We start from the raw sequence: 14,759 nt of genomic DNA, 5'->3' as shown, positions 1-14,759 counted from the left end.
CAAAAGAAGCCCAGATGAAGACTTTAAAATGATTTGGTTAAATATAGGGAGCTCTGTGGCCTAGAGGTAAGAAGCTTGGCCACAATCTCAAAGGCACATGGTTCAAATCCACCAGCTGCTCCATGGGAGAAGGATGGACATTCTCCTCCAGTGTGATTAACTGCCTCTGAAAACCTACTGGAGAATCAGCTAAAGGTTGGTTCTGATTCAACGGTAAACAACAACAGCACATTAAATATACTCTAAGAGATAAAGGAAAACGTGAACAAAGAATTAGTGCATATCAGGATAATGATGTATGGACTAAAGAGATAGAAATTATAGAAAGAAACCAAGTACTGGAGCTGAAAAAAAAAAAAACCACAACAGAAATAAAACTTTTGTTTAAGGGTGAGGAGTTCAACAGTATATTTATTTGATCAGATAGAAAAAAAGAGTATTTGAACTTGAAAAATAGGACAACTGAACTTCTCAAATCAGAGAATCTAAAAGGAAAAAAGAAAAATGAACATACCCTAAGAGAATTGTATACCACCCAGTCAATCAGCATACACATGAAGATCCAGAAGATCAGAGAGGGGGAGAAAGAATACTTAAAGAAACAATGGTGGAAAATTTTCAAAATATGCCTAAAAACGTGACCCTAAATATTCCTAAAAATTTCATCTAATGCATTCTAAGTAGGATTATCCAAGATACTCACACATAAACTCTTGAAAACCAAAGCTAAAGAGAAAATACTGAATGAAGCAAGGGGAAAATAAAAAAAAAATTGCTATATTTCTCTTTCTGTTGTTGCCGTTGAGTTGGGATGGACTCACAGTTGATCCTGCGGTGGGTTTCTGAGGCCGGAAATCACTTGGGAGGAGATTGCTCTTCTTTCTCCCATAGACTCACTGGAGCATTTGAACTATCAGAAGCGTATCCCTTGAGTTAACAGCATAAATTCCTCTAATTTACTTCACCAGAGCTCTAATCACATACAAGGGATCATAAATAAGATTAAGTGGTTTTTTTCTTAGAATCTTTGCAGATGAGTTGACATATTTAAAGTTGTTAGAGAAAAGAACAAGGAGCTCTGGTGACCTAGAGGTAAGGAGTTGCCCTGCCAACCCAGCCTTCTGCTAACTTTGTCATTACTGCGCCATCTCCTCTCCTGCAGTTTACACACTCTAAAAATCTGCTAATGAAAGATTGGTAGTGCAAATCTACGAGCTGTTCCAACCACGAAAGATGGACAATCTGTCTGCTCCAGTGCTTTGGAGCCTGATGGATGGTGGTCATGAGTCAGATCAGCTCGGTGGCGGTGGGTTTGGTGTTTGGTTTTTGAAGGTCAATAGTTGTCATTTACATTTGCTGTTGTGTACCAGCAAGTCTGAACCAATTGGAGTTGACCCTGAAGAGGATTTCAGAAAGAGTTAATCACATGGCAGGAGATTGTCCATCCTCCTCCGCAGAGCTGGTGGGTTTGAACCCCTTCCTCTGGGATTGAAGTACAGCTTCTTACACTAATTTCTCTGGATACAAGTCTCTGTATGCTCACAAAAAAAATGCAAAGAGACTCTGAGTGATTATTATGACTCTCCTCTGACTTTTTTTTTTTTTTACTTATTTTTGCCACTCATATTTGAGTTGATAGTTACTTTGTCAGAGACTTAGAGACCTTGGAACCAGATTAAATCCAGAGAAAGAAAATATCCTGGTGTCATTTGCTTTCTCATACATAATTTCTGGAGAACCAGTTTGCTAAAATGTGATGTCTTGGATGTTACTGTGATGCTGGAAGCTATGAAACCAATATTTCAAATATTAGCAAGGCAACTCATGGTGCTCAGTTTCTAGCAGACCTTGAAATTCAGAGGAATGGCATGCTTGTCTATTTTAAAAATTATCTAATAAACATTTTGTAAATCACAACACAACATTTTCAGATGAATCTCCTAGACTGGAAAATAACAAATATCCAGAATGACCTAACTATATACTTGTGCATACTAGTGATGATGGAGATGATACAGTGTTTCATTCTATTGTGTATGGGCTCATTCCATGGCAATTAACAACAATAAAGGCAGAAAGTACCTTAACCTTGAAGTAGTTCTTAGACTTAAGTACTTAGGAGTTCATACTCATCTCATTTTTGTGGAGTTGTTTCCAACTCATAGCTACCCTTTAGTGGATTTCTGAAGCTGTAAATTACATGAGAGGAGATTGTCCATCTTTCTCCCACAGAACCAGGGGTGGATTCGAAGCACCAGAGATGGTAATTTTTTAGGTTAGTTGTGCACTTCTCTACAGACTATGCTACTACTGGAGCTTCCTACCTACATATGGTTAGCACCCCCAAATACCCACAGGATTAGGTGTGTGGCATAAATGAAGCAGGTTAGATGCTGAATAGCATTGAAGGAGAGTGTAGTGGTGACTCACTTAGCTGATGACTGGAAGTTTGGTTTTTTGAACACGCCAATGGCTTAATGAGAGAAAGACATGTTAATCTATTTTAGTAAAGTGTCAACCTTAGAAAGTCTATGGAACAGTTCTGTTATGTACTAGGATCACTACGATTTGGAATAAAATTGAAGGCAATGTGTTGCTCAATAAATGTTGAACAAAAAAGAGTGGTGGGGTCTGTGGTGAGTGGGTAGAACAGGGTTGCTTAGAGACAGTTTGAACAAAAGAATGAAGTAAAAAAAAAAAAACAACTCATACCTGAGCTTGCTTTCTGGTTCAGTTTCTTAGTTAAATGAAATAAGTAATGTTCGGTTCTCTTTGGTTATGCAAACTATTCTGTGAGTGGAGAACGTTGCTTTAAACTCCTCTATGACTGTTTGATCCTGCTCCTCAAACATGGCAAAAAAAGTGATTCAACAAAATGTGGATATTATCAAACATAATGATTATCACATGCAAGTAAAACCATACTAAATATTTTTTAAAAAATGACTGGAATAGTGTGTCAACAAGGAATTTCCAGAAATTCAAACTGGATTCAGAAGAGGCCATGTATTAAAAGATGTCATTATTGATGCCAGATGTCTTGGTGAAAGCTGAGAATACCAGAAGGATGTGTACTAGAATTTTATTTACCATGGAAAATAATTTAACTCAAATGAAAAATAATTTAATAAATAAAGAAAAGAAGGATAAAAGTTATCATAAAACTAAAAAAAGTCAATTGACTTTGTGAATCATGTCAAATTATGGACAATATTAAGAAGCATAGAAATTCTAGGACACTTAATTATACTCCTGAGAAACCTCTGCATAGGACAAAATAATCAGTTGTACAAACAGAACAAAGGAACTGTGAATGGTTTAAAATGAGAAAAAAAATGTGTGTTAGAGTTGTATCCTTGCTCCACATCTGTTTAATCTGTGTGTTGTTGATTGCCTTCAAATCAAGCATGACTCATAACGACCCTTTGAACAAAAGGCCCGAAGCCCCTCTACAGCAATCTAATTTATCAAAGTTCATAGAGTTTCTGGAGGCATGTTGTTTAGAAAGTCCATGCCACTCTTGTTTCCAAAGCTATCATAGAATGTTATTGGTTGAGTCGCCTGCGATGCATAGCGACCCTATGTACAGCAGTTCTGGACTCTTCCCTGTCCTGAGCCAGTCTCACTAATTCTAACATACCAACCTCCATCACCCCAGTCACTGTGTCAATTTGTCTCATCCGGGGTCTTCCTCTCCTGCACTGTCCGTCTATCCTTCCGAGCATGATGTCCTTCTCCAAGGACTAATCTCTCTTGGCTACATGGCCCAAAGTAAGTGAGGTGGAGCTTCAAAATCCTAGCCTCCAAGGAGAGACTTGGTTTAACCCTCTCCAAGACAGACCTATTTGTTTTCTTGGTGGTCCTTTAATCTGTATGCTGAGTAAATTATTCAAGAAGCTGGGCTATATGAAGAAGAATGTAGCATCAGGATTGGATTTACCAACAACCTGCATTATGCAGATAACTCACCTTGCTTGCAGAAAGTGAAGAGAATTTGAAATGCTGCAGAAGATCAAAGACTACAGTTTTTAATATAGATTACATTTCAATCAAGAAAACAAAAATCCTCACCATTGGACCAATAGACAACAGCATGATAGATGGAGAAAATATTGAAGTTGTCACGCTGATTTAATTTTACTTGGGTACATAATCAGTATCTATGGTAACAACAGTCAAGAAATCAAGAGATGTTGTGTCAGTATAAGGCCATTGTTGTAAAAATAGGATGGTTATGAGGAAGAGTCATGAGGATAGCAAGAAGAAAATAGACGAATAATGAACACTGTAATGGAATAGAGGAAGAGAAGAGCAACAGGGAATGAATGGATGATCAGTCAACATGACTAGTACAATTAACAAATTGGAACAGGACATGCATAACTGAGTGTGGGGGTGGGGTGGAAGAAAGGGAGAAAGAGGAATAAAAAGAGCCTAAGGAAAGGTGTAGACACATACAGAAACAATTGCATAGGGTTGATAGTGATGAGGGAGAAGGAGAATGAGCAGAGATTAACGAATGGATGGGTAAGAAGAGATAAAGAGGGTACAAGGGTGTTCAATAGGACATTGTAAATAATGGACTTATACAATTATAACTAAGGTTCTAAAATGGAATGCATATGACTGACTGAATGAAACCAATAAAAATTATAAAAAATTAGAAAGGCATGATGCATTGGGAAAATCTGCTGTCAAGGATCTTTCAAAAGTGCTAAAGAGCATAAATGTCAGCTTAAAGACAAATCGCTTCCTAAGCATCTGAAAGTTAGATAATGGATAAGAAGATTAAAGAAGAATCAATGTCTTTAAACTGTGGTGTTTACAAAGAGTACTGAATATTTTATGGACTGAGCTTGAAGTAGGAGTGGCATCCACTTTCTAAACAATATGCCTCTGGAAACCCTATGAACTTTGATAAACATCAAAAGTTGTAGAGGAGCTTCAGACCTTTTGTTCATAGGGTCACTATGAGTCATGCTTGACTCGAAGGCAATCAACAACAACACAACAACAGCCAAAATAGCAATCAAATCGAGGAAGTGCAATCAGGGTGCTCCATAGACTCAAGGATGGTGAAACTTTGTGTCATATTTTTTTAAATTTTATACTGACTTTTTTAACAAAGTTCATATACATCATTTTCCACACCACTTATTTCCCATTTCCTTCACCTCCTCCTCCACCTATCAAATTGTCTGACCCTATGATTAACACCTTCCCCCACCCCATCCTCAGCCTTCTGCTCCCATCCTCCCCATCTCTTGGATCCTCGGTATTTGTTCTTAAGGGTCTGAGCTAGTTCACTTAGCATACTGATCTCCTGTCCCTCCCAAGTTAGGTAGTGATTTACAAAATCATTGCTCCTGCTGCATAGTATTCCTTCATGTGAACATTCCATAATTTCTCAATCCATTCAGTTGTGATTGGACATTTGAGTTGGTTTATGTTCTTGCAATGGTGAATAACATTGCTGTGGACATTAGTGTGCAAGTCTCTGTTTGTGCCTCAGTTCTTATTCTCTCAGGGTATATTCCAACCAGTGGAATAGCTAGGTCATATGGAATTTCTATATTCGGTTTCTTGAGGAAGCACCAAACTGTCTTTCAGAGTGGTTGTAACAGTTTACAATCCCATAAACAATTTATAAGAGTTCCTATCTCGGGAGCTCTGGTGACATAGTGGCAAGAAGCTGCACTGCAATCCCAGAGGTATACAGTTTGAATCTAGCAGATGCTTTGCCGGAGAAGGAGGGGCAATTTCCTCCTGTACCATTAAGATCTGATTTGACAGCACACACACAAAAAATAATAAAATAAAGTAAAATAGGTTTTTGTTTTTTTTAAAAAAGAATTTCTATCTCTCCACATCCTCTCCAACATTTATTACTTGCTGTTCTGGTAAATTTTGCCACTGCTACTGGAAATATGTCTCATATATTTTTAACATGTCAGGAGAGGCTAGTCCTTGGAAAAAGATATCATCCTGGGAATTGTGGAGGGTCAGAGAAAGAGACGAAGAACCTCAACCCAATGAATTGACACAGTGACTCTAACAATGGGATGGAGCGTATCGGAGGTAGTGAGGGTGATACAGGACAGGCTGCTGTTCATAGGATTGTTCAGATCTGTTGTTTATACAATTGTTATGAGTTTATGGCACACAACAAACAATAATGAAACACCATTATGAATTGTGAGAATTAACAAAGTGTAGCACAGAGATACAAACCCACCACATACTTTTGGAAAAATGATGCATATAGAAGTGTTTGATACAAATTGCCACAAAACTGCATTATTATTTTTTTAATGCAAACTCTGTAACACAAGAGAGCATTGGCAGCCTAGTAGTAAGGAGTTACACTGCCAAACCAAAGGCGGTTGGTTCAAATTCATTAGTTGCTCCCTGGCAGAAAGACTAGCTCCTCCTGTGTGATTTACTGCCTCTGAAAACCCACTGGAGGGTCAGCCATGAGTTGTTTCTGACTTGATAGCACGCAACACCACCAATACCACCAGCAACAACAATGTAGCACAATAAAGTGAAGCACAATGAAGCGGTGTATGCCTGTTTATGTCCATATTCATGTGTTCCATTTCATTTTTAACAATTTCCAGTTTTCCAACATGCAAACTGTGTACATTCCATGTTGTTGTTGTTGTTAAGTGCCGTCGAGTCATAGGTGACTCATAGCGACCCTATGAATGAAAGTCCTTAACATTTGCGGGACTTTCATCCTCTCTCCAGGTTCATAGGGTTTCTGGAAGCAAGCTATTATGGAAGTGGATGCCACTCCTGCTTCCAAGCTTATTTTAATTGGGGAGCGCCACCAAACACCGTCCACCATGGGTAACCGTTAACACATTTGACACATCAGTGTCACAGTGTTCAAGTTACCTCTGTACAGCAGTAGGGTGACAGGATACAAGGTCAGTTTAAAAAACAAAATCAGTGAGGCTCCTCTACCGTAACAAATAAAACACAGAGAAGGAAACTAAGAAAGCAATATCATTTACAGTAGTCAACCACAAACTGAGATACTTTGGCAATGAACTGAACCTAGCTAGAGACACAAAAGACCTTTACAAAGAAAATTACAAAATACTTTTGTGAGAAACCATAAAAAAACGAATAAATGGAAAAAATGTTCCCTGTTCACATACAATGATATAGTGAAAATGGCAATCCTACCAAAAGCAATCTACATGTTTAATGTAACCTAATAATGTAACCTAAATTCATTTTTCAAGGAGATCAAAAAGTTAATTTTCAGGTTTATTTAGAGAAGAAAGAGACCCGGAATAAACAAAGCACCTCTTGGGGTGGGGCTTGGGGGAGGGGTGGAAATGGAAGACATAGCATTCCCTGGCCTCAAAACCTACTACAAAGCTGTAGTAATCAAAAGAGCATGGTGCTGGTACATAGACCAATGGAACAGAATTGAGAACCAAAATGAACCTATCTATAGTCAACTGATAGTCGACTAGGAAATAAAATCTATCAAATGGGGAAATGACAACTTCAACAAATGGTGCTAGCAAAACAGGAATGCTACCTGCAGAAAGCTGAAACAGGATCCACATTTCACACCATACATAAAAATCAGCTCAAGGTGGATCAGAGACCTGAGAGTAAAGCCCCAAACCATAAAGATCATAAGAGACAAATTGGGATCAAGCTTAGATGGCATAGCCTATGATATAAAGAGGCTGACAAATAGAGTCAGAAATACACAATTAGGAGACTATAAATTTGATGAATGGGACCTACTAAAGAGTAAATTCCTGTATTCATAAAAAACTTTCCCCAACAGAGTGAAAAGAAATGCTACTGACTGGGGGAGGGGGGAAATCCCCAAAACCCTTGGAAATACAAGAATGATGAAGCTTTGCCTCATGTACTTTGGGCATGTTGCTTGGAGGGGCTATTCCTTGGAGAGGGACATAATTCTGGGAAGGCTAAGGAGAGGAAGACCCTCAACCAGGTGGATTGACACAGTGACTGCTGCAAAAGGCTCTCCTGTGTCAGGAAGTATGAGGATGGCACAGGATAGAACAGGGTTCACATCTTTTGTTCTTCAGTTGCTATGAGTCACACTCCACTTGATGGCACCTAACAACAACAGTAATAGGTTGGGGACCTCTGGTGACCTAGTGGCAAGAAGCTGTGCTGCAATGCCAAAGGCATGTAGTTCAAATCCACCAGCTGCTCTGTGAAAGGATGGACAATCTTCTCTTGTGTAACTAACTGACTCTGAAAACCCGCCAGAGGGTCATCTATGGGCTGGGTCTGACTTGATGGTACACAACAACAGCAATAATAATAATAGGTTAGATCAAGATAGTGATAGTATGCAATAAAAGCAAAACAAAATTTAAAAAAGAAATAAAAATGAAAATCAAGCCCATTGCTAATGGGTTAATTCCAAATCACAGCAATCCTATTGGACAGAGTAGAACTGCCACATAGGGTGCTCCTGTTAAATGTATACACAGCTTTCTCTCATGGAGTGGCTGCTGGATTTGAACCACTGACTTTTTGATTCACAGTCAAACACTTAACCTCTTGAGCTACCCAGGGTACTTAGAGTCCACAGTTTTTGCATTGTCATAGAATTGGAACCAACTCATAGTTGACTCTCCAGCAGGTTTCCAAGGCCAGACATTGTGTGGGAGGAGATGGCGTGGGAAATAGATTTCTATTTCACCCTCAGAACAGCTAGTGAGTTCTGATAGAGAGGTGTCATCTTTAGATTCCTTGTAGCTCTGGCAGCCTAGTTGCAGGAAGTTGCACTGCAATCCTGAAGGCATGCAGTTTGAGGCCACCAGCTGCTCCTCTGGAGAAGGATGGGCAATCTCCTGTGCGATTGACTGCATCTGAAAACCCACCAGAGGGTCAGCTATGGATAGGTTCCAACTCTATTGTACACAGCAACAGCAATCATATGTAATAGAGAGCTCAAAATAGACCCACTGTGTATGAGAATATATAATACTACAAAGCTGACACCACAAAGAATGGGGAAAGGACAGTCTGGTTGTTTAGTGGATGAGGCTGCAAAAACAGACTCAGTTTAAAGCTGGACTTCTTCTTCTTTGCAATGTCCCAGCTGGCCTCCAGATGGATTAAAGGCCTACAGATGAAAGAAAAGGGAACGCTTGAAAGCTAGCAGAAGAACACACAGGATAACATCTTCATGACACAGAGCTAGAGAGAAATGTCTCTACCAAAACTCACATTGGAAACCAGAAGGTGAAAAATGATGAATTTGACTAGATGGAAATGAAGCATACTTATTCAATGAAGAGCATTGTCCAAGTCGAGAGAGGGCAGACTGGGAGAAGTTATCTGTGATGCTTACAAATGCCAAGAGATTACTGCTTTGATAACTTTTTACTGCACAAGAAAGATATGATGTGCAATAGAAAAACGGGAAAGAAGAGGAAGAGGCAGTTCTTCAAAGGAGTTGCCCAAATGGCCAATAAGTGTTCGGAGAGACTCAGACACACTGATAATCAATCAAGCTCGTGCTGAAGCATCAGTGAGAGATCACCATATAACAGGAGATGGATGAAGAGGTTAAACGTGCTGGGCATGCACGGTGGTGTGTCACGCAGCAGGAGGAAACACTGACTACAGTGCACAAACAATGCAAGGAAAGTGGGAAGAGAACGAAGTCTACAGTGCAATGCTGTCGAAGTCAACAACACACGCAGTGACACTCTTCCCAGGGAAGAAGACACTTTGGGGTGAGTGTGTGAGGCAGGGGGGCTGTGTGAGAGGAGTGCTGCCAGAAAGGAAAATGTAAATGGCAAAAGGAAGCCAGGAGTTTGCATCCATCTGTGTTCGCAAAGGCTACTGACAAGAGAAGTATGATTTGAATGCAAATCTGTGCAGGAATGGTCCAAAAAGAGAAAGTGTTGTGCTCTAGACTTTAAAATAATGTCACCAAAGTAATTTGCTCATATAGAGAAAAACAAGTAAATTTGAAAGGAGCTTTGTTGGCATAGGGCATTATGTATTACATGGATAACCAAAAGGTCAGTGGTTCGAATCTACCAGCTGTGTTTTGGAAAAAAGATAGGTAGCATCTTCCTGTAAAGATTTACAACCATAAATATTCTGTGGAAGGTTGTTTGTTATGAGTTTAAATTGACTAAATGTCTGTGGGTAAATGACATAAATGTAGATGAGGTAGTTGGATTTTAATTCAGGGAAAAAGAAATCTTAATTCATATCCTATCCCAGATATCATGATACATTCTTGATGACTTAAAAGATGATGAAGAAAAAACAAAACAAATGAAAAAACATTTGCATTTTGTCTCAAGTCTAGTAGGAAGAAAAAGACAAGTGACAGAAGGGATGATACAAGAATATAGATTTAAATGTTTATGGATGTGGCGTGCACTTTGTTTATACAATCCTATTTCTTGCTCGTGGACACCTAATTATTATTTCAGTTTCAAAGGTGAAGATCTTAGAAAGGGAAGCAAGGACCTCGCTAAACTCATGGAGCAGGAGGCTGGGCAGCTGGAAGCCCAAATTATTGGCCTCCGAGTCTGTGTTTTGGCTCAATGACTTGCTGAGTATAAGAACAAAATAAAGGCGACTCCATAAAATAAAATGGACCAGGTCAAAGTAAAAAGTAGCAGCAGATGGAAAAGAATGGATTCCAGAAAGACAATGGGGAATGAATATAAACACAAGGGTAATGAATATAAACACAAGGGCTTCTGAAAACTTTAAGGTTCCTGGGCAGAGCAGGTGGTTTGCTAGACCACTAACCTAACGATCAGCATTTCCAAAACTCTCATCAGTGTTGCAGCCACACTGCCTCGTCCTCATCTTTCCTGTTTTAAAATGTAATTTCTTTTTCTGACAATCAGATTATGTCAGTCTGGAGACTAAATGCTTGATTCAGTCCATAGTCTTTGCAATCACTTGCTATACATCAGAAAGCTGGACAATGACTAGGGATGATAGAAGGAGAATTGATCCCTTTGAGCTGTGGTGCTGGAGGAGAGTATTGAATATATACCATGGACTGCAAGGAGAATAAACAGGTTTGTCCTAGAGAGGGTGAGACCAGGCTGCTCCTTGGAGGCAAGGATTGTGAAGTTTTTGTCTGGCACACTTTGGGCATGTTGAAGGAGGGACCAGTCCTTGGAGAGAGGGACATTATACTTGGGAGGGTGGAGAAACAGCACAGGAGAGGAAGCCTCTGAATGAGATGGATTGACTCAGTGACTGGGGAAATGGGGGTAAGTATGTCAGAGATAATAAGGTTGGCACAGGATAGAGCAGGGTTCAGGGCTGTTGTACACAGGGTCACTAGGAGTTGCAAGTGACTTGATGGCATGTAACAACAACTACATCTTTTTCTTGAATGTTGTTGTTGTTGTTAGGTGCTATTGAGTTGACTTTGACTAATAGTGACCCTATAAACAAGCCAGCCTGAACCCTGCCTTATCCTGTGCCATCTTCATCATCTCTGAGACAGTAGAGCCCATTGCTAAAATCACTGTCAATCCACCTCGCTAAGGGTCTTCCTCTCCTTTGATGAATGACCATCTGCCTTTCCAAACATGATGTCCCTCTTCAAGGAATAGCCTCACCTGGCTACATGGGCAAAATATGAAAGACAAAGCTGCCCTCCAATCTTTCCTTCCAAAGAGCACCCTGGCTGCACTTTAGTAACTAGTAATTAAAATAGTAATCTGCACACCCATATTTATTGCGGCTTTGTTCACAATAGTAAAGAGCTGGAAACAACAAACGAATGGATAGAGAAGCTCTGGTATATTCACACAATGGAATACTATGCAGCATTGAAAACAAAGAAACTAATGAAATATACAAAATGGGTGACTCTGGAGGACATTATGCAGAGTGAAATATCTCAATCACAAAAGGACAAATATTGCATAGGGCCACTGTTGTAAAATGGGACTGACATTGGATGGAGGGAATACAGAAAAGGAGGGGAGGAATGATGTATATTGCATTGAAACAGATCAGGGAGAGAACTATTTAAAAGGGATATATGATTGGGTATTATTGTCATGACAGGAGTCCAGAATGAAGGCTGCACAGTGGAGTGAACTTGGGGGGAGGGATTGCATAACAATGAAAGCATTTTTCTTTTACTTTTCAAGGAGAAGAATGGGGTGGGGAGGGAGGAAGGGAGAAAAGTACAACAATGAATGAATGGAAACCCTAAGTTTCTAAACTTTCATTAAAATTAGTAAAAACAACAACAATGAAAAAAAACCAAAGAATTTTTCTTTTACTTTTCAAAGAGAAGAGTGAACTGAGGGGGAGAGGTGGTCAGGGAGAAAAGTGCAACAATGAATGAATAGACATCCAATGTCTCTGTAAATTTTCATTAAAATTAATAATAATAATAAAAGAAAAAATGGTAATCCATTGAGAATTGTGGATACCACAAATACCTTCTTCCAACCTGCCTCCTCTTGACTTGGACTGTAGTGTTCTTAATTGAACAAGTATACTCCCTTTTGATCTAGCTAGACTAATCTCATTTTTCATTTTACAGTGTAACAAGTTTTGTTTAAAAAGTCTTTTTCCAGCCCTGTGTCATGAAGATATTATGCAGAAAGGTTTGAAGATCTACTCTTGGAAAGATTACAGCCAAGAAAACCCTGTTGTTGTTGTTGTTGTTGTGTGCTGTTGAATCGCTTGCGACTCATAGCAACCCTGTGTACAACAGCCTTGAGCCCTGCTCTATCCTGTACCAACTTCATTGCCTCTGACGCGCTTACCCCCATTCCCTCAGTCACTGAGTCAATCCATCTCATCCTGGGTCTTCTTCTCTTGGTCTTAATGAGTAAGAAACAACTCGATGGAAGGGAGTGGAGTGTGGCTTTAAAACTTTTTTGTTTTTATTATAACTTTCCTCAACCAGGACTAAGGGTTCAAAGTAAATGAGGAAGAGATATATTTAAAAGAAACCAAAACAGCAAAGCAATGTCTTCAAGAAAATGTTTCATTTTCCAAGTAGGAAATACTTCCAAAACGGAAGTATCATCTCACACAGTGATGAAATTAAAAAGGAAAAAGATTAATTCCTGTTATAAAACACTCTGTCACTTAGAGTGTAGGGAACATGCATAGCTGTATTGTTGGTAGAAATCCAAACATGTGCAAGAGTGGTTTGGTGAACACATACTGCTCACAGTGGAACAGAAAAGCAGCTGCTTTTCTGCACAGCGGTTGAGTTAGCCTCAGCCTGTGGAGATCCATTCTCTTGTCAACGGTTGAGTCTCAGAAGGAGATCTTTAGACCTTTCTGCCTGGTCCATCTTAGTCTGGCAGCTCCTTTGGCCCCTGTTCAGCATCTTAGCAGCTGCAAGTGCTGCTCTGACCGACTGCATGAGATGCATTGTCTGGGAATCAGACCCTGGTCTCCTCTACAGAAGATGAGAATTACGCCACAAAACCACCACTGCTCTCAGGACTTTTCTACTACTGGCCCCTTAAGCTGTATCCAGTTGAGGGTGGTGCTTGCATCTCAGATGAAAACTGGGGCGAGTATTTAGCATGTTCAGCTCAACACAGTGATATAAATGGCAAATGTAACTTATTGTCACATCTCTTCACGGTCCCCAGTTTAGGCTCATTTCAGACTGAGATCTTGCCATCGGAAAGCCTGAGTGCCTCTCTCCCCAATCCTGCTCATCAAGGAGGTTGAAAGTAGAGAGGACACTTTCTTATGGGCCACTAATATTCTCAAGGCTGCGTTTTGGACTTTTCCTATGAGATGTGTCCTAAGTGACTCTCCTTTGCCTTCTTTCAGTCCCTCCTGGAGTCCTTGATTTCTGGTTTTCTGCATTTTCATTGCATAAATTCCTCCTTTGAGTTTCTTCCTTTCTCATGTTGTTTGTTCTTTTTGTTTGTTTGTTTGTTTGTTCTTTGCACTATGATGATGAGACACAACGTTGCTTGCTGAAACTGAGAAGGATTTGAAACATTTGCTGCAGAAAATCAGGGACTGTAGCCTTCAGTATGAATTTCATTTCAGCAACAAGAAAACAAAGATCTTCATCATACGGCCAGTAGGCAGTATTAGGATAGATGGAAAAAAGATTGAAGTTGCTAACGATTTAATCTTGCTTGGATTCCCAATCAATACCTTTGACACCAGCAGTCAGAAACTCAAAAGATGAGTTGCAATGAGAAAATCTGCTGTCAAGGACCCCTCCAGAGTATTAAAGAGAAATGATGTCAGTCTCGAGACTAAGGTGTGCGTGATCTAGGATATAGTCTTCTCAATTACTTGTTCTGCATCTGAGAGCTGGACAATGTATAAGGATGGCAGAAAAAGGATTGATGCCTTTGAGTTATGGTGCTGGAGAAGAATATTGAACATACCATGGACTGCCAAGAGAACAAACAGGAAAGGGTGAACAAACCAGAATGTTGCTTAGATGTAAGGATTTTGAAACACCATCTTATATACTTTGGGCATATTTCCAGGTGAGACCAGTCCTGAAGGACATCATGCTTCCAAGTGTGGAGGTTCATAGGAGGAGAGGAAGCCCCTGGACGAGATGAACTGATACGGTGACTGTGGTAATAGGCTCATGTGTGCCAGAGACAGTGAGGATGGCTCAGGAGAGGGTAAGGTTCAGAGCTGTTTTTGATAGGGTTGTTGTTGTTGTTATGTGCTGTTGAGTCATTTGCGACTCATAGCAACCCTATGTACAACAGTCCTAAACCCTGCTCTATCCTGTG

This window comes from Elephantulus edwardii, unplaced genomic scaffold (assembly GCF_000299155.1).
Source record: "Elephantulus edwardii isolate Elephantulus edwardi_28Jun2011 unplaced genomic scaffold, EleEdw1.0 scaffold00221, whole genome shotgun sequence".
Lineage (NCBI taxonomy): Eukaryota > Metazoa > Chordata > Mammalia > Macroscelidea > Macroscelididae > Elephantulus > Elephantulus edwardii.
The sequence above is the reverse complement of the archived record's forward strand: the minus strand, read 5'-3'. Positions refer to the sequence as shown.